Consider the following 20,485-nt stretch of genomic DNA (forward strand, 5'->3'; position numbering starts at 1 on the left):
GCATAACTAGCTATTGCAACAAGGCTTTCAACAGAGTGTGCAAAAGATACCACACTGTCATGCTGTGCAGCCAGTGCTGGCATGACATCTCCATGCATGTGACACCTGTTTAATACTACAGCACTACTCTAGCATAGTGATAACTAGGCTTTTAAAAGAGTGTGCAACAGATACCACACTGCCATCCTGTGCAGAAGTGCAGCCTTGACCTCCCCATGCATGTAACACCTGATTAGTACTACAGCACTTCTCTAGTACAACCATAACAAGGCTTTCAACATAGAGGGCAACATATACCACACTGTCATGCCGTGCAGTCAGGGCTGCTATGACATCCCCATGCATGCAATGCCTGGTTAGTACTACAGCACTGCAACAGATACAGCACTGTCATGCTATGCAGTCATGTACAATGCTATTCTACCACAGTCATAATAAGGCTTTCAACAGAGCATGCAAAATATACCACACTGCTCTACTGTGCAGGCAATACTGCCATTACTTACCCTTGCATGTAACAGGCCATTTCACACTGAGCTGATCGAAGGAAAGACACTGAGGAAACTCGGAGCTATAATATATAACATTAAGTATCCTGTTTTTTGTTTATTTTGTTCTTTATTTCTTTGTTATTTATAGCACTTTGTGTACTGTGTATTTTTCTAGCTAGTTTCACTGTGTGTGAGGTATTAACTGGAAATTGTCCACTTTTATTAAGCATCTGTTGGGTTGTTTGCTTCTGATAACTTGTTGCAGTTAAACTCTTTTTTCTAGAGACTCCTTTAGCTGTTTAAAACTTTAATTTAAAGGCTCACTGCTGCTTTTCAGCAGTGAGAAACATTTCTGTTTCCTAGTTGGTGGCTTTACAGTTGCCCGTCCCTAGTGTAAATTTGATCTGGGACCCTCCTCCCAGTCTAGTGTCATTGCCTCATTCTACCCATTACAGGGAGAACATTTGAGAAGGCCAATCAGCTTAGTTTCTGCTACTCCTTTCTCTTTTTCCTTTCTCTCTTTCCACGTAAAAAAAAAAAAAAAGTATCTGCTTTTACTGTATTTGTGTTTCTTCCTACTTTATTTTGCTTTTGTGTCATCTTAAAAGTACTCTGTTGTATTTATTACTGCTTGGTGTAACTCATTCTAAGCATTTTAGTTTAAGCACTTGGGCTTCAGACCAGTTGTTTTACATTAAGAAGGTTTGTGGTCTGCACTGTAGTGGCAGAACAGGTAGCTTACATCCTTCTAATTTGGGAACTGCTGATTGAGGGCTCAGTGTCTGTTATTCTAAAAGTGTATTAATTCTGGTTTAAGCACTTGGGCTTCAGGCCAGTTATTTTACATTAAGAGGGTTCGTGGTCTGCACTCTTGTGGGAGGAGAAGCTGGACTCTGCCCTTCTGAGCTGGGAATTTCTGGTTAAAGGCTTATAGTGCCTGCATATTTGAACTGCTTCTTACTGAAATTGGTACACCTTGTTTGCTGTAGCATAGACTAGATCCAGGCCTGCTGAATCTAGCTTTGTTTGTATAACTTGAGCACTAATCCAGGCATTCTTTAAAGTATTCAATTGTATTTATTACTGCTTGGTAGTAACTTGATTAAAGTGTAGCTATCATTCTAAGTCTTTTGGATTAAGCACTTGGGCTTCAGACCAGTTGTTTTACATTAGGAAGGTTTGTGGCCTGCTCTGTGGTGGCAGAACAGGTAGCTTACATCCTTCTAAGTTGGGAACTGCTGATTGAGGGCTAAGTGTCTGTTATTCTAAAAGTGTATTTATTTTGGTTTAAGCACTTGGGCTTCAGGCCAGTTATTTTACATTAAGAAGGTTCGTGGTCTGCACTCTTGTGGGAGGAGAGGCTGGACTCTGCCCTTTTGAGCTGGAAATTTCTGGTTAAAGGCTTATAGTGCCTGCATATTTGAACTGTTTCTTACTGAAATTGGTACACCTTGTTTGCTGTAGCATAGACTAGATCCAGGCCTGCTGAATCTAGCTTTGTTTGTATGCTTGTTGTTTGTTTGCTTGTTATTTCCCTGAAACGTTAATTCCACCTAAAATGCAGCTTTTCAGCGCTTCTGTGGATCCCTAGTGATATCTGCATTGCTTACTGTACTTATTTCCTTGTTTCACTTGAAAGAAAGTTACTGTTTGTCGTTTTTACATTTAAGTTACCTGTAACACATTGCATTTAAGTTACCTGGCACTTGCTCTCTAAGTCAGCACTAAAAAATTGAAAGCACTACACCCTCACAAACTCCCCTTGAGTACCTTGTTCCCCATTGGCCCTTTTTTCAATTATAAAGGAATTCCCAATACTATTCTAGCATGTCCAAAGGTCAGTTGTCAATCTCCTCTCCGGTCCAGCTGGTGAATCTGGGAATCTTGAGGCAATGTTACAACTGCCTCATGTACACAGACAACCCTCTCCTCCTCCCAACAAATTCCAACACATGTGAGAGATGCAACCATATAGCCAAACTGGAGGCTAAGCACTCTCAACTCAGTACTGGCGTAACCAGTCAGGAGGAGAAGGAAACCACACTCACTACAATTCCAGTCTCATATAGACCTACCACGACAGCAAACCAAACACATAAACACACAAAAACATACTCTGAGGCCCTAAATAAAAATCTGCCTAAGCAGCAGAGACCTCCAAAGCAGACACCCAAGCAACCGCTACCCCAAAACAAAACACGTGCAACACATAGCTCACAAAGCCAGTGTGCTGAACAGTCACAGCCCTTAAGGCTAAACAACGCACATGATACACTTGTAATAGGTGATTCTATCGTCAGGCACACTGACGTCCCGCTCACCAGGCTGAACAAGGAGAAGGTCACAGTGAGCTGCCTGTCGGGCGCTAAGATCCGTCACATAACACAAGCACTCAGGTCACTCCAAGGCAAGTACAAATATGACTCAGTCATTGTCCATGCTGGTGTGAATGACCTGAGACGTACCTCCCTGGACTACATGAAAAGAGACATAGAGGAGCTCTCTGAGCATGTAGCCCAGGCCAGTATGAGGCTGACCTTGAGTAGCATCTTACCTTCACCAAGAATGATGCCACAATATGAAGACAAGATGATCAATTTCAACAATTGGCTTAAGTATTGGTGTCATTCAAAGGGGATCCAATGCCTGTCAGCCTGGGATGACAAGCTCGACAAGCCACCATACTTCGCTAGGGACTGCTTGCACCTGTCACCCCTGGGCTTTTGGATATTGGAAAAGGCTCTTGCTACCCCCATAGTGCCTTTTTTAGGCAAGGCTCAAAAGACAAACCCACCTCCATAGGTATCACAAGGGATAAGAAACTAAGAGTAATGCTACTCAATGCCAGAAGTCTAAACCTCAAGATGCAGGCACTTGAAACTCTCCTTAGCATGGAGAACATCGATATCTGTGCAGTAACAGAAACCTGGTTCAAGGCTCCCGAGAGCACCCCAGCACTACCAGGTTATACCTCATACCATGCTTTTTGGCCCCAAAACTTGGACCGAACCACAAAAGGAGGGGGAGTATCAATATTCGTCAAAGATACCCACACCTCCAGGTTGCTGGCAATGCACGAAGCATCAGAGACTATCCATGTGCAACTAACTGCCTTCCAGTTTATAGCCTGCTACAGACCACCCTCCCAAACCCAGGAACCCCACTCGGCCTTCCTGAGAACACTGGAAAATATGAAGGTCTCTCCAAACACCATTATATTGGGCGACTTCAACTACCCAAACATAGACTGGGAGCATTACTCTAGCTCCAACACCCTATCCCAAAGGTTCCTAGAATTTATAAACTCAAACGCTATGGAACAACTTGTTACCACTCCCACAAGAGGGGAAAACATACTGGACCTGATCATCACCAACACGGGGACTCTATGCTCCAGACCAGAAGTGTATCCCTCACTGGTAAGATCAGACCATAAACTAATCTGACTAGATATTCACATCCCGACCCCACCCCCTGCCCAGAAAACCACAGTGAAAAACTTCTCTAAAGCAAATTTCACACTCCTCAAAACCGAGGTGCATACCTCTCAAGTGTACCTCACTAAGAGGGACGTACCTCATTTGGGGTGTTAAAAAGTTCATGTTCCTCGAAGTTCCTCAAAGTTCCACATTGAAAGAGTCTGTCACACATTCAGTGTTAGGAATTTTTTTAAGTGAAATCCATGGTAAATAGAAATTAATCATATTAATTCATTAAAGGATCTTCTTTATAAGTAAAACCAGCATATTTTAACCATCCTATGACCTTCCTAGTTGAAGTTGTTAGTAAGCCATTTGTATGTGTTCCACATTTTGCTTATTTGTTCCACATTATGAAGGCGAGTGTTCCTCATTTTGGAGATGGAAGGTTGAGAGCTATGCCGAGGTGAAATCCTTCAAAGCCCCCGGGCCTGTGGAAAATATGGCCCAGACCGCAGAATCCTTTATAAATGCATTCTATGAACACCTTCAGGAATGCATGGATCATGCAATCCCAAATAAAACCAAGACCCAATCCTCCAAAGGCAGACGTCCTGTCTGGTGGACCCCAGCCATAAACAAACTATACAATAGAAGGAGGAAGCTACTGCATGATAGAGCAAAATCCCAAAAAGGGAAGGCATCTCTGATCAGTATTAGCAAAAAACTACGGGCACTCATAAAATCGTCTAAGGCCAGTTTCGAGAGAAGAATTGCACAGGACACTAAGGATAATCACAAGGCTTTCTTTAGTTATGTTAGGAGCCTGGGTGGGAATTCCCAGATATGCTCAGAATTAGTCCAAAATGACAAAAAATACACCGAACCCACAGACATTGCCAACATCCTAGCTGACAGGTTCAGCGCAAACTTCTCCCCCCTCCCCACCAAAAGGGCAAATATCTATCCCAGCAGAGTGCTTCCCCCCTGACATCTCAGATGCTCAGGTAAGAGCCGCCCTCTCCAAAGCAAAAAAACACAGCATCAATGGGACCAGACGGTGTCCCGGGCTGCGTCCTACATGAACTCAAGAAGTGCTAAACCCAAACTTAAAACTACTGTTCAATCTAAGCCTTACTACAGGCTGTAAGCCTAGCCAGAGTGTGTTTGGCTTTCGCCACCCATTTTAAATTAATTTTGCCCTTTTTCGAGGTTAGTATACTGTGCCTCTGTCTAGCAGTGACACAGAAGTGATACCCGGGGTAAACCTATGATCTCCCATCCACTCGTCAAGATTTCTCTTGAAGAGAGTCAGTGAGGGGCTCTGCCTAACATAGACTGGGATTCTGTTCCAGAGTGAGGGGAGCCTCTGGGTTATGAATCTGTCCCTCCAGCATGTCCTATTTATTTCTGTGTTGAGGTTCAAATCACTTGTTCTCGTGGCTCTGGTGGATTTGGATTTTCTGAGGTGGAGCATGTCCATTAATTCCAGATTGGATATGGCCTTGTATGTCAGGCATAGATCGCCTCTGAGTAGGCGGTATGCGACTGAATAGAGCTGGAGTTTCTTTTGCCGGGCAGCATATGGCATATGTTTGAGACCCTTGATCCTCTTGGTGAGGTACTTTTGAGGTCTTTCTAACTGCTGCAGGTGTCGGGTAAGGTACATCCCAAATGGGGCATTGTACTCAATTATGGGTCTGATAAGGGAGGAGTAAAGGGGCACAATGACCTCTCTTGATCTAGATGTGAATCCTTTCATGATAAGATGGGCAATGTAGAAGGTATTTCTAACCACTTTGGCAATGTGAGTGTCAAATGAGAGGTTAATGTCAACTTGGGTCCCTAGGTCCCTGATTACTTCTTCCGTACTTAATGGATTACCACCTATGTGGTAATTTGTGGGTACTTTGTTCTACCCAAAGGGTATGACTATACATTTTTTGGCGTTTAGTTTAAGGACATGGCTCTGGCACCAGTTATCCGTTTCTATGAGACCTTTTTGAAGGATGCTTGTGTCCGCTGAAGAATTAATTATGGCGCCCAGTTTGCAGTCATCTGCGAACTTGGTCAGCCACAATCCTCCTATGTTAGCTTGTACATCAGAAAAATAAATGCCGAACAAGAGAGGTCCCAGGACTGAGCCCTGTGGGACGCCACTTGTGACGGGTTTAAAGTCTGGCATGACTCCAGCAATTTTGACCTTGTGGGTTCTGTCCTTGAGCCAGTTTGCAACCCATCTTATGACATAGGGGTTTACATTTAAGCTGGTGAGCTTGTCTATGATGCCTGAGTTGGGTATTGTGTCGAAGGCTTTTGCAAGGTCAAGGTAGGCTGTGTGAACTGCCTTACCCTCATCAATGGCCTTAGTGACTGTTTCAAAGAAGTCGACCAGGTTCAAGAGGCAGGATCTGCCCTTGACAAAGCCAAATTGGGTAGGATGCAATGTCTGTAGGTCCCCAATGTCTTTGTTTATGAATTCCATAATGATCCTCTCCATAGCTTTGCAGACCAGGCTCGACAAGCTTATGGGGCGGTAATTTCCAGGGTCCGTAGAGGCACCTCCTTTGTGGAGTGGGACCACTGCTGCTGTGCGCCATTCTTTGGGTACATATCCTGTAGTAAGGCTAAGATTAAACAGCAGCCTTATGTGCGGGTTTAGTTCTTCTTGGAGTTCATGTATCACGCAACCCGGGACATCGTCTGGTCCCATTGATGCTGTGTTTTTAGCTTTGGAGAGGGCGGCTCTCACCTGGGCATCAGAGATGTCAGGGAGGCAACACTCTGCTGGGATAGATATTTGTCCTTTTGGGGGGGGAGAAATTTGCACTGAACCTGTCTGCCAGTATGTTGGCAATATCTGTGGGTTCAGTGTATTTTTTGTTATTTTGGACTAATTCTGAGCATATCTGGGAGTTTCCACCCAGGTTTGTAACATAACTAAAGAAGGCCTTGTGATTGTCTTTAGTGTCTTGTGCAATTTTTCTCTCAAAGTTGGCCTAAGATGATCTTATGAGTGATTGTAGTTTTTTGCTAGTACTGATCAGAGATGCTTTCCCTTTTAGGGATTTTGCTCTATCATGTAGTAGCTTCCTCCTTCTGTTGTATAGTTTATTAATGGCTGGGGTCCACCAGACAGGACACCTGCCTTTGGGGGAATGGGTCTTGGTTTTATTTGGGATTGCATGATCCATGCATTCTTGAAGGTGTCCATAGAATGCGTTTATATAGGCTTCAGCGAAGTGGGCTGTGGTTTCCACTAGGACTGGGGCCTTGAAGGATACCACTTCAGTCTTAAGAAGTGAGAAGTCAGCTTTTGAGAATTTCTTCACTGTGGTCTTCTGTGCTGGGGGTGGGGGCAGGATGTGGATTTCCATTGAGATTAATTTATGGTCTGATCTCACCAATGAGGGGTATACTTCCGGTGTGGAGCATTGTGTCCCCATGTTTGTGATGATCAGGTCTAATATGTTATCCCCTCTTGTGGGTGTGGTGACTTGTTGTTCCATCGCATTTGAGTTTATGAATTCTAGGAACCTTTGGGCTAGGATGTTGGGGCTTGAGTAATGCTCCCAATCTATGTTTGGGTAGTTGAAGTCTCCCAATATGATGGTGTTTGGAGAGACATTCATATTCTCCAGTGTCTTTAGGAAGGCTGAATGGGGTTCCTGAGTTTGAGAGGGTGGTCTGTAGCATGCTACAAACTGTAGACCAGTTTTGCCTATGGTTAGTTGCACATGGATGGTCTCCAATGCTTCGTGCATTGCCACTAACCTGGAGGTGTGGGTATCTTTGATGAATATGGATACTCCCCCTCCTTTTGTGGTTCGGTCCAAGTATTGGGGCCGAAAAGTATGATATGATGTATAACCTGGTAGTGCTGGGGTGCTCTCGGGAGCCTTGAACCAGGTTTCTGTCACTGCACAGACATCGATGTTCTCCATACTGAGGAGGGCTTCGAGAGCATGCATCTTGAGGTTTAGACTTCTGGCGTTGAGCAGCATTACACTTAGTTTTTTTCCTCTTGAGTTATCTAGGGAGGTGAGTTTGTCTTTTGAGCCTTGCCTAAAAAAGGCACTATGGGGGTGGCAAGAGCCTTTGCCAATATCCAGAAGCCCAGGGGTGACAGGTGCAAGCCGTCCCTTGCAAAGCAGCGTGGCTTGTTGAGCATGTCATCCCAAGCAGACAGACATTGGATCCCCCTAGAATGACACCAGTAATTAAGCCAATTGTTAAAACTGATAATTTTGTCTTCGTACTGTGGCATCATTCTTGGTGAGGGTAAGATGCTGCTCAAGGTCAGGGTCATACCGGCCTGGGCTACATAATCAGAGAGCTCCTCTATGTCTCTTTTCATGTAGTCCAGGGAGGTACGTCTCAGGTCGTTCACACCAGCATGGACAATGACTGAGTCATATTTGTACTTGCTTTGGAGTGACCTGAGTGCTTGTGTTATCTGGCGGATTCTAGCACCCAACAGGCAGCTTACTGTAACCCTCTCCTTGTTCAGCCTGGTGAGTGGGACGTCAGTGTGTCTGACTATAGAGTCACCTATTACAAGTGTATCAGACATGTTGTTTGGCCTTAAGGGCTGTGACTGTTTGGCACACTGACTTTGTGAATTATGTGTTGCATGTGTTATGTTTTGTGGTAGTGGCTGCTTGCATGTCTGCTTTGGAGGCCTCTGTTGTTTAGGCAGATTTTTATTTAGAGCCTCCAAGTATGTTTTTGTGTGTTTATGTGTTTGGTTTGCAGTTGTGGTAGGTCTATGTGAGACTGGGTTTGTGGTGTGTGTGGTTACCTTCACCTCCTGACTGTCTTTGCCAGCACTGAGTCGAGAGAGCTCAGCCTCCAGTTTGGCTATATAGTTGCATCTCTCACATATATTTGTATTTGTTGGGAGGAGGAGAGGGTTGTCTGTGTACATGAGGCAGTTGTAACATTGCCTCAAGATTCCCAGATTCACCAGCTGAACTGGAGAGGACGCCAGCAACTGACCATTTGACATGCTAGAATAGTGTAAAGGATTGCTTGTAACTCAGTCAGAAAGGACCTATAGGGGAATGGGTACTCAAGGGGATTTTTGTAATGCTGCAACAAGGCTTTCAACAGATTGTGCATCAGATACTGCACTGTCATGTTGTGCAACAATGCAGCCATGACCTCCCCATGCATGTAACACAGGGTTAGTACTACAGCACTGCTCTAGCATAGCAATAACAGGCTTTCAACAGAGTGTGCAACAGATACCACACTGTCATGCTTGGTAGCCAGTGCTGCCATGACATCCCCATGCATGTGACACCCAGGTAGTACAACAGCACTTCACTAGCATTGCCAAAAAAATATTTTCAACAGAGTGTGCAGCAGATACCACACTGTCATGGTGTGTAGAGAGTGTTGCCATGACTTCCTCATACATGTAACACCTGGTAAGTACTACAGCACTGCTCTAGCATGGCCATGACAAGGCTTTCAAGGGAGTGTGCAACAGATATCAAAATGTCATGCTGTGCAGCCTGTGCTGCCATGACCTCCTCATGCATGTAACACCTGGATAGTACTATAGTATTGCTCAACCTCAGCCATGCAAGTCTTTCAACAGAGTGTGGAATATATACAGCACTGTCATCCTATGCAGTCAGTGCTGCCATGATCTCACCATGCTTGTAACACCTGGTTAGTACTACAGCACAGCCATAACAAGGCTTTCAACAGAGGATGCAACAGATACCACACTGTCATCTGTGCAGTCAGTGCTGCGATGACCTCCCCATACATGTAACACCTGGTTAGTAATACACGCAGCTCTAGCACAGTAACAACAAGGCTTTTAACAGAGTGTGCAACAGACAGCACACTGTCATGCTATGCTGTCAGTGCTGCCATGACCTCGGAATGCATGTAACACCTGGTTAGTACTACAACACTGCTCTAACAATGCTGTAACAAGGCTTTCAACTGATTGTGCAACAAATACCACATTATCATGCTATGCAGTCATTGCTGACATTACCTCCCCATGCATGTAACACCTGGTTAGTACTGCAGAACTGGTCTACCACAGCCATAACAAGGCTTCCAATGGAGCATGCAACAGATACCACCCTGTTATGTTGTGTAGCCAAAGCTGGCATGACCTCCCCATGCAGGTAACACATGGCTAGTACTACAGCACTGTTCTACTGTAGCAATAACAAGGCTTTCAACAGAGTGTGCAAAAGATACCACACTGTCATGCTGTGCAGCCAGTGCTGCCATGACATCCCCATACATGTGACACCTGTTTAATACTAAAGCACTGCTCTAGCATAGCGATAACAAGGCATTTAAAAGTGTGTGCAACAGATACGACACTGCCATCCTGTGCAGAAGTGCAGCCTTGTCCTCCCCATGCATGTAACACCTGGTTAGTACTACAGCACTGCTCTAGTACAACCATAACAAGGCTTTCAACATAGAGTGCAACAGATACCACACTGTCATGTTGTGCTGTCAGGGCTGCTATGATGTCCCCATGCATGTAATGCCTGGTTAGTACTACAGCATTGCAACAGATACAGCTATGCAGTCATGTACAATGCTATTCTACCACAGACATAATAAGGCTTTCAACAGAGTGTGCAAAAGATACCACACTGCCGTACTGTGCAAGCAATACTGCCATGACTTACCCTTGCATGTAACACCTGGTTAGTACTACAGCACTGCTCTAGCACTGCCATGACAAGTCTTTCAACATAGTGTGCAAGAGATAACACACTGTCATGCTGTGCAGCTAATGCTGCCATGGCCTCCCCATGCATGTAACACCTAGATAGTACTACAGCATTGCTGAACCACAGCCATACAAGGCTTTCAATAGAGTGTGAAACAGATACAGCACTGTCATGCTATGCAGTCAGTGCTGCCATGACCTCACCATGCTTGTAACACCTGGTTAGTACTACAGCACTTCTCTAGCACAGCCATAACAAGGCTTTCAACAGAGCATGCAACAGATTCCACACTGTCATCTGTGCAGTCAGTGCTGCAATGACCTCCCCATACATGTAACACCTGGTAAGTACTACATCACAGCTCTAGTACAGTAATAACAAGGTTTTCAACAGGGCATGTTACAGACAGCACACTGTCATGCCATGCTGTCAGTGCTGCCATGACCTTCCCATGCTTTTAACACCTGATTAAAACTATAGCACTATTCTACCACAGCCATAACAAGGCTTTCAACAGAGCGTGCAAAAGATACCACACTGCCGTACTGTGCAGGGAATACTGCCATGACTTACCTTTGCATGTAACACCTGGTTAGCACTACAGCACTGCTCTAGCACTGCTATGAGAAGGCTTTCAATGTAGTGTTCAACAGATAACACACTGTCATGCTGTGCAGCCAGTGCTGTCATGACCTCCCCATGCATGTAGCACATGGTTAGTACTACAGCACTGCTCTAGCATAGCAATAACAAGGCTGTCAACAGAGGGCTCAAGAGATAAGAGATACCACACTGTAATGCTGTGCAGCCAGTGCTGACCTGACCTCCCCATGCAAGTAATAACTGAATAATACTACAGCACTGCTCCAGCCCAGCTTTAACAAGGCTTTCAACAGAGCATGCAACCGATACCACACTGTCATGCTATGCTTTCACTGCTGCCATGACTTTCCCATGCATGTAACACCTGGTTAGAACTATAGCACTATTTTACTGCAGCCATAACAAGGGTTTCAACACAGTGTGCAACAGATAACATAATACAATGCTGTGCAACCAGACCTGTCATGACCTTCCAGTGAATGTAGCATGTGATTAGTACAACAGCACTGCTCTAGCATAGCAATAACAAGGCTGTCAACATAGGGGTAACAAGATACCACATTGTCCTGCTGTGCAGCCAGTGATGCCATGACCTCCCCATGCATGAAACACCTGGTTAGTACTACAGCACTGCTTCAGCACAGCCATAAGAAGGCTTTCAACAGAGCAAGCAACAGATACCACACCATCAAACTTAGTACTACAACACTGCTCAACCACAGCCATAATAAGTCTTTCAACAGAGGGTGCAACAGGTACCATACTGGGATGGTCTGCAGCTAGTGCTGCCATGACCCCCTCATGCATGTAACATCTGGTTAGTACTACAGTGCTGCTCTAGCACAGCCATAACTAGGCTTTCAACAGAGCATGCAAAATATAGCACACTGCCATGATTTGCAGCCAGTACTGCCATGACCTCCATATGCATGTAACACCTGGTTAGAACTACAGCACTGCACTCACCTGCAATAGCAATGCTTTTAACTGAGCATGCAACAGATGCCAAACTGTTATACTATGCATCCAGTGCTGCCATGATCTCCTTGTGCATGTAGCACCTGGTTAGTACTACATCAATGCCCTAGCATTGCCATAACAAGGCTTTCAACAGAGTGTGAAACAGATACCATACTCTCATGATGTGCAGCCACTGCTGCCATGACCTCTCCATGCATGTAACACCTGGTTAGTACTACAGAAATGTGCTAACAAAGCCATAACAAGGCTTTCAACAGAGCGTGCAACAAATACCACAATGTCATGCTGGTCAGCCAGTGCTACCATCACCTCCCCATGCATGTAACACCTGGTTTTACTGAAGCACTGCTCTAACACAAACAAAAGAAGGTTTTCGTCAGAACGTGCAAAAAATACCGCACAGCCATGCTGTGCAGCCAGTCCTGCCATGACCTTCTCATGCTTTTAACACCTGATTAAAACTATAGCGCTATTTTATACATGACAAGGTCATGCCAACAATGGCTGCACAGCATGACAGTGTGGTATCTGTTTCACACTCTGTTGAAAGCCTTGTTATGGCAGTGTTAGGCCACTCATGTAGTAATTCCCGGGTATCACATGCACGGGGATGTCATGGCAGCACTGGCTGCTCAGCATGACAGTATGGCATCTGTTGCAAACTTTGTTGAGCAGTGCTGTAGTACTAACCAAGTGTTACATGCATGTGGAGGACTTGGCAGGATTGACTGCACAGCATGGCAGTGTAGCATCTTTTGCACACTATTTTGAAAGCATGTATGTAACACCTGGTTAGTATGACAGCACTGCTTTAGTGCAGGCATAACAAGGCTTTCAAAACAGAGTGGAACAGATACCACACTGTCATTCTGTGCAGTCAGTGCTGCCATCACCTCATCATGCATGTAGCACCTGGTTAGTACTACAGCAATGCTCTAGCAGAGCCATAACAAGTCTTTCAACAGAGAGTGCAACAGATACCACACTGTCATCCAGTGCAGCAAATGCTTCTGTGACCCCTTCATGAATGTACGACCTGGTTAGTATTACAGTGCTGCTCTAGCAGAGAAATAACAAGGCTTTCAACAGAGTGTGCAAAAGGTACCACACTGCCATGCTGTGCAGTCAGTTCTGCCATGATGACTCCATGCATGTAATACCTGACAAGTATTACAACACTGGTCATGCACAGGCATGATAAGGCATTCACCAGAGTGTGCAACAGATACCACACTATAATGCTGTGCAGCCAGTGCTGCCATGAACTCCCCATGCATGTAACACCTGGTTAGTACTACAGCTCTGCTCAACCATAGCCATAACAAGGCTTTTAAAACAGGGTACCAAAGATGCAACACAGTTATGCTGTGCAGCTAGTGGTGCCATGAACCCCCTCATGCATGTAACACCTGTTTAGTACTAAAGCACTATTCTAGCACTGCTATAAGAAGGCTTTCAACAGATGTTACATCAGATACAACACTGTCATATTGTGCAGTCATTGCTGCCATGACGTCCCCATGCATTTAATAACTGGTTAGTACTACAACACTGCTCTAGCACTGCCATAACAAGGCTTTAAAAATAGTGTGCAAAAAATACCACACTGTCATGCTGTGCAGCTAATGCTGCCTACTCCTCCACATGCATGTAACACTTGGTTAGTACTACAGCACTGCACTAGGATAGCGATAACAAGGCTTTCAACAAAGTGTGCAGCAGATACCACACTGTCTTGCTGTGCAGCCAGTGCTGCCATGACATAACCATGCATGTGATACCCAGAAAGTACTATATCACTACCATAGCACTCCAATAAGAAGGCTTTCAACAGAGTGTGAAACAGATGCCACACTGTCATGCTGTGAAGCCACTGCTGCCATGACCTTTCCATGCATGTAACACCTGGTTAGTACTATGGCACTGTGATAACAAAGCCATAACAAGGCTTTCAACAGAGCATGCAACAAATACCACAATGTCATGCTGAACAGCCAGTGCTGCCATCACCTCACCATGCATGCATCACCTGGCTAGTACTGCCACACTGCTCTTACACAGCCATAAAAAGGTTTCCAACAGAGTCTTCAAACAATACCACATTGCCATACCATGCAGTCAGTGCTGCCATGACCTCTCCATCCATGTAACACCTGGTAAGTACTACAGCACTGCTGTAGTACAGCCATAACAAGGCTTTCAACATAGTGTGCAACAGATATCACACTGTCATGCTGTGCAGCCACTGCTGCCATGACGTCCCAATGCAAGTATCACCTGGTTAGTACTTACTGCAGCACTGCTCTAGCACATACATAACAAGGCTTTCAACATAGTGTGCACCAGATAACATACTTGCCTTGCTGTGGTGCCACTGCTGCAATGACCTCCCCATGCATGTAGCACATAGTTAGTACTACAGCACTGCTCTAGTATAACAATAACAAGGCTGTCAACAGAGGGTTCATGAGATTGTACATCAGATATAACACTGTCATATTGTGCAGCCAGTGCTGCCATGACCTCCCCATGCATTTAACAACTGTTTATTACTACAGCACTGCTTTAGCACTGCCATAACAAGGCTTTCAAAATAGTGTGCAAAAGATGCTACACTGCCATGCTGTGCAGCCAATCCTGCCAAGTCCTCCATATGCATGTAACACTTGGTTAGTACTACAGCACTGCTCAACAAAGTGTGCAACAGATGCCATACTGTCATGCTGTGCTGCCAGTGCTGCCATGACATCCCCATGCATGTGATACCTGGGAATTACTACATGTGTGGCCTAACACTGCCATAACAAGGCTTTCAACAGAGTGTGAAACAGATACCACACTGCCATGCTGTGCAGCCACTGTTGGCATGACCTTGTATTGCATATAGTACCTGGTTGGTACTACAGCAGTGTTGTAGCATAGGCATAACAAGGATTTCAACAGCCCATGCAACAGATACCACACTGCCATGCTGTGCAACCAGTGCTGAATTGACCACTGCTCCAGCACCACTGTATCAAGGCCTTTAACAGATTCTGCATCAGGTACCACACTACCACACTTTCATTTATTGCAGTCAGTCCTGCCATGACCTCCTGATCATAACATACATGGTTAGTAGTACAGAACTGCTCCAGCACTGCCATAAAAAGCCTTCAACATAGTGGACAACAGATACGATACTGTCCTGCCTTGCAGCCAGTGCTGCCATGAGCTCACCATGCATGAAACACCTGGTTAGTACTACAGCACTGATCTAGCATAGCGATAACAAGGCATTTAAAACAGTACGATACTGATACAACAGTGCCGTGCTGTGCACCAGTGCAGCCATGACCTCCCCATACATGTAACACTTGGTTAGTACTACAGCACTGCTCTAACACATCCATAACAAGGCTTTCAAAGAGAGTGCAACAGATACCACACTGTCATGCTGTGCAGCCAATGCTTCTGTGCAGTCCCTTGCATGTAACACCTGTTTGGTACTACAGCACTGCTCTAGCACAAGCATAACAAGGTTTTCAACAGAGTGTACAACATATGCAACAGTGTCATGCTGTGCAGCAAGTGCTGTCATGACCACCACATGCATGTAACACCTACTTAGTACTACAGCATTGCTCTAGCACAGCCATAACAAGGATTTCAACTGAGCAAGCAACATATACCACACTGCATTGTGTGCAGTCAGTGCTTTTATGACCTTGCCATGCATGTAACACCTGGTTAGTACTACTGCACTGCCCTAGCACTGGCTTAACAAGGCTTTTAACAGAGTGTGCAACAGATACCACACTATCATGCTATGCTGCCGGTGCTGCCATTACCTCCCTATGCATGCAACACCTGGTTAGTACTACAACACTGCTCTAGCAATGCTGTGACAAGGTTTTCAACAGATTGTGCATCAGATGCCGCACTGCAAGTTGTGCAGCCAATGTTGCCATGACCTCCTCGTGCATGTAACACATGGTTAGTACTACAGCACTGCTCTACCATAGCGATAACAAGGCTTTCAACAGAGTGTGCAACAGATACCACACTATCATGCTGGGCAGCAAGTGCTGCCATGACATCCCCATGCATGTGACACCTAGGTAGTACTACAGCACTGCTCTAGCATAGCAATAACAAGGCTGTCAACAGAGGGTTAACAAGATACCACACTGTCCCGCTGTGCAGCCAGTGATGCCATGTCCTCCCCATGCATGAAACACCTGGTTAGTACTACAGCACTGCTCCAGCACAGCCATAAGAAGCCTTTCAACAGAACGCGCAACAGATACCACACTGTCATGTTCTGCTGTCAGTGCTGCAATGACCTCCCCATGCATGTAACACCTGGTTAGTACTGCAGGACTGGTCTACCACATCCATAACAATGCTTTCAACAGAGCATGCAACAGATGCCGCATTGTTATGTTGAGCAGCCAATGCTGGCATGACCACCCCATGCATGGAACACATGGTTAGTACTACAGCACTGCTCCACCATAGCGATAGTAAGGCTTTCAATAGAGTGTGCAAAAGATTCCACAATGTCATGCTGGGCAGCCAGTGCTGCCATGACATCCCCATGCATATGACACCTAGGTAGTACTACAGCACTGCACTAGCACTGCCAAAACAAGATTTTCAACAGAGTGTGCAACAGATATCGCACTGGCATGCTGCATAGAGAATGCTGTCATGACCTCTCCATGCATGTAACACCTGGCTAGTATGACAGCACTGCTTTAGCTCGACCATAACAAACCTTTCAAGGGAGTGTGCAACAGATACCACAATGTTATGCTGTACAGCCTAGTCTGCCATGACCTCCTCATGCATGTAACACCTGGATAGTACTATAGTATTACTCAGCCACAGCCATGCAAGGCTTTCAACAGAGTGTGCAATATATACCACTGTCATGCTAAGAAGTCAGTGCTGCCATGATCTCACCATGCTTGTAACACCTGGTTAGTACTACAATACATCTCTAGCACAGCCATAACAAGGCTTTCAACAGATCATGCAACAGATACCACACTGTCATCTCTGCAGTCAGTGCTGCGATGACCTCCCCATACATGAAACACCTGGTTAGTAATACAGCACAGCTCTAGCACGGTAACAACAAGGCTTTCAACAGAGTGTACTACAGACAGCACACTATCATGCTATGCTGTCAGTGCTGCCATGACCTCAGAATGCATGTAACACCTGGTTAGTACTACAACACTGCTCTAACAATGCTGTAACAAGGCTTTCAACTGATTGTGCAACAAATACCACATTATCATGCTATGCAGTCATTGCTGACATTACCTCCCCATGCATGTAACACCTGGTTAGTACTGCAGAACTGGTCTACCACAGCCATAACAAGGCTTCCAATGGAGCATGCAACAGATGCCACACTGTTATGTTGTGCAGCCAAAGCTGGCATGACCTCCCCATGCAGGTAACACATGGCTAGTACTACAGCACTGCTCTACTGTAGCGATAACAAGGTTTTCAACAGAGTGTGCAAAAGATACTACACTGTCATGCTGTGCAGGAAGTGCTGGCATGACATCTCCATGCATGTGACACCTGTTTAATACTACAGCACTGCTCTAGCATAGCAATAACAAGGCATTTAAAAGAGTGTGCGACAGATACCACACTGCCATCCTGTGCAGACTTGCAGCCTTGACCTCCCCATGCATGTAACACCTGGTTAGTATTACTGCACTGCTCTAGTACAACCATAACAAGGCTTTCAACATAGAGTGCAACAGATACCACACTGTCATGCTGTGCAGTCAGGGCTGCTATGACTTCCCTATGCATGTAATGCCTGGTTAGTACTACAGCACTGCAACAGATAGAGCACTGTCATGCTATGCAGTCATGTACAACGCTATTCTACCACAGCCATAATAAGGCTTTAAACAGAGCGTGCAAAAGATACCACACTGCCGTACTGTGCAGGCAATACTGCCACGACTTACCCTTGCATGTAACACCTGGTTAGTGCTACAGCACTGCTCTAGCACTGCCATGACAAGGCTTTCAACACAGTGTGCAATAGATAACACACTGTCATGCTGTGCAGCCAATGCTGCGATTACCTCCCCATGCATGTAACACCTAGATAGCACTACAGCATTGCTCAACCACAGCCATACAAGGCTTTCAACAGAGTGTGCAACAGATACCACACTGTCATGTTACGCAGTCAGTGCTGGCATGACCTCACCATGCTTGTAACACCTGGTTAGTACTACAGTACTTCTCTAGCACAGCCATAATAAGGCTTTCACAGAGCATGTAACAGATACCACACTGTCATCTGTGCAGTCAGTGCTGCAATGATTTCCCCATACATGTAACACCTGGTTAGTACTACAGCACAGCTCTAGCACAGTAATAACATGGCTTTCAACAGAGCATGTAACAGACAGCACACTGTCATGCCATACTGTCAGTGCTGCCATGACCTTCCCATGCATGTAACACTGGGTTAGAACTACAGCGCTATTCTACCACAGCAATAAAAAGGCTTTCAACAGAGGGTGCAAAAGATACCACACTACCATACTGTGCAGGCAGTACTGACATGACCTACCCTTGCATGTAACACCTGGTTAGTACTACAGCACTGCTCTAGCACTGCCATGACAAGGCTTTCAACATAGTGTGCAACAGATAACACACTGTCATTTTGTGCAGCCAGTGCTGCCATGACCTCCCCATGCATGTAGCACATGGTTAGTACTACAGCACTGCTCTAGCATAGCAATAACAAGGCTGTCAACAGAGTGTTCTGTAATGCTGTGCAGCCAGTTGAGACCTGACCTCCCCATGCATGTAATACCTGAATAGTACTACAGAACTCCTCTAGCCCAGTCTTAACAAGAATTTCAACAGAGCATGCAACAGATACCACACAGTCATGCTGTGCTTTCACTGCTGCCATGACTTTCCCATGCATGTAACACCTGGTTAGAACTATAGCACAATTTTGCCATAGCCATAACAAGGCTTTTAACATAGTGTGCAACAAATAACATACTGTAATGCTGTGCAGCCAGTCCTGCCATGACCTTCCAGTGCATGGAGCATGTGGTTAGATCTACAGCACTGCTCTAGCATAGCAATAACAAGGCTGTCAACAGAGGGTTAACAAGATACCACACTGTCCCGCTGTGCAGCCAGTGATGCCATGTCCTCCCCATGCATGAAACACCTGGTTAGTACTACAGCACTGCTCCAGCACAGCCATAAGAAGCATTTCAACAGAGCATGCAACAGATACTACACCATCAAGCTCTGCTGTCAGTGCTGCCATGACCTCCCCATGCATGTGACACCTGGTTAGTACTATAACACTGCTCAACCACAGCCATAATAAGTCTTTCAACAGAGGGTGCAACAGGTATCATACTGGGATGCTCTGCAGCTAGTGCTGCCATGACCCCCTCATGCATGTAACACCTGGTTAGTACTACAGTGCTGCTCTAGCACAGCCATAACTAGGCTTTCAACAGAGCATGCAAAAGATATCACACTGCCATGATTTGCAGCCAGTACTGCCATGAACTCCGTATGCATGTAACACCTGGTTAGAACTACATCACTGCACTCACCTGCCATAGCAAGGCTTTTAACTGAGCATGCACCAGATGCCAAGCTGTTATGCTATGCATCCAGTGCTGCCATGATCTCCTTGTGCATGTAGCACCTGGTTAGTACTACATCAGTGCCTTAGCATTGCCATAACAAGGCTTTCAACAGAGTGTGAAACAGATACCATACTGTCATGCTGTACAGCCACTGCTGCCATGACCTCTCCATGCATGTAACACCTGGTTAGTACTACAGCTCTGTGCTAACAAAGCCATAACAAGGCTTTCAGCAAAGCATGCAACAAATACCACAATGTCATGCTGATCAGCCAGTGCTGCCATCACCTCCCCATGCATGTAACACCTGGTTGTACTGAAGCACTGCTCTTACACAAGCAAAAGAAGGGTTTTGACAGAACGTGCAAAAAATACCACACAGCCATGCTGTGCAGCCAGTCCTGCCATGACCTCCCCATGCATGTAACACCTGGTTAGTATGACAGCACTGCTTTAGTGCAGGCATAACAAGGCTTTCAAATCAGAGTGAAATAGATACCACACTGTCATTCTGTGCAGTCAGTGCTGCCATCACCTCATCATGCATGTAGCACCTGGTTAGTAATACAGCAATGCTCTAGCACAGCCATAACAAGTCTTTCAACAGAGAGTACAAC

The sequence above is a fragment of the Protopterus annectens genome, chromosome 15.part0 (assembly GCF_019279795.1).
Source record: "Protopterus annectens isolate FY-2018-M chromosome 15.part0, PAN1.0, whole genome shotgun sequence".
Lineage (NCBI taxonomy): Eukaryota > Metazoa > Chordata > Ceratodontiformes > Protopteridae > Protopterus > Protopterus annectens.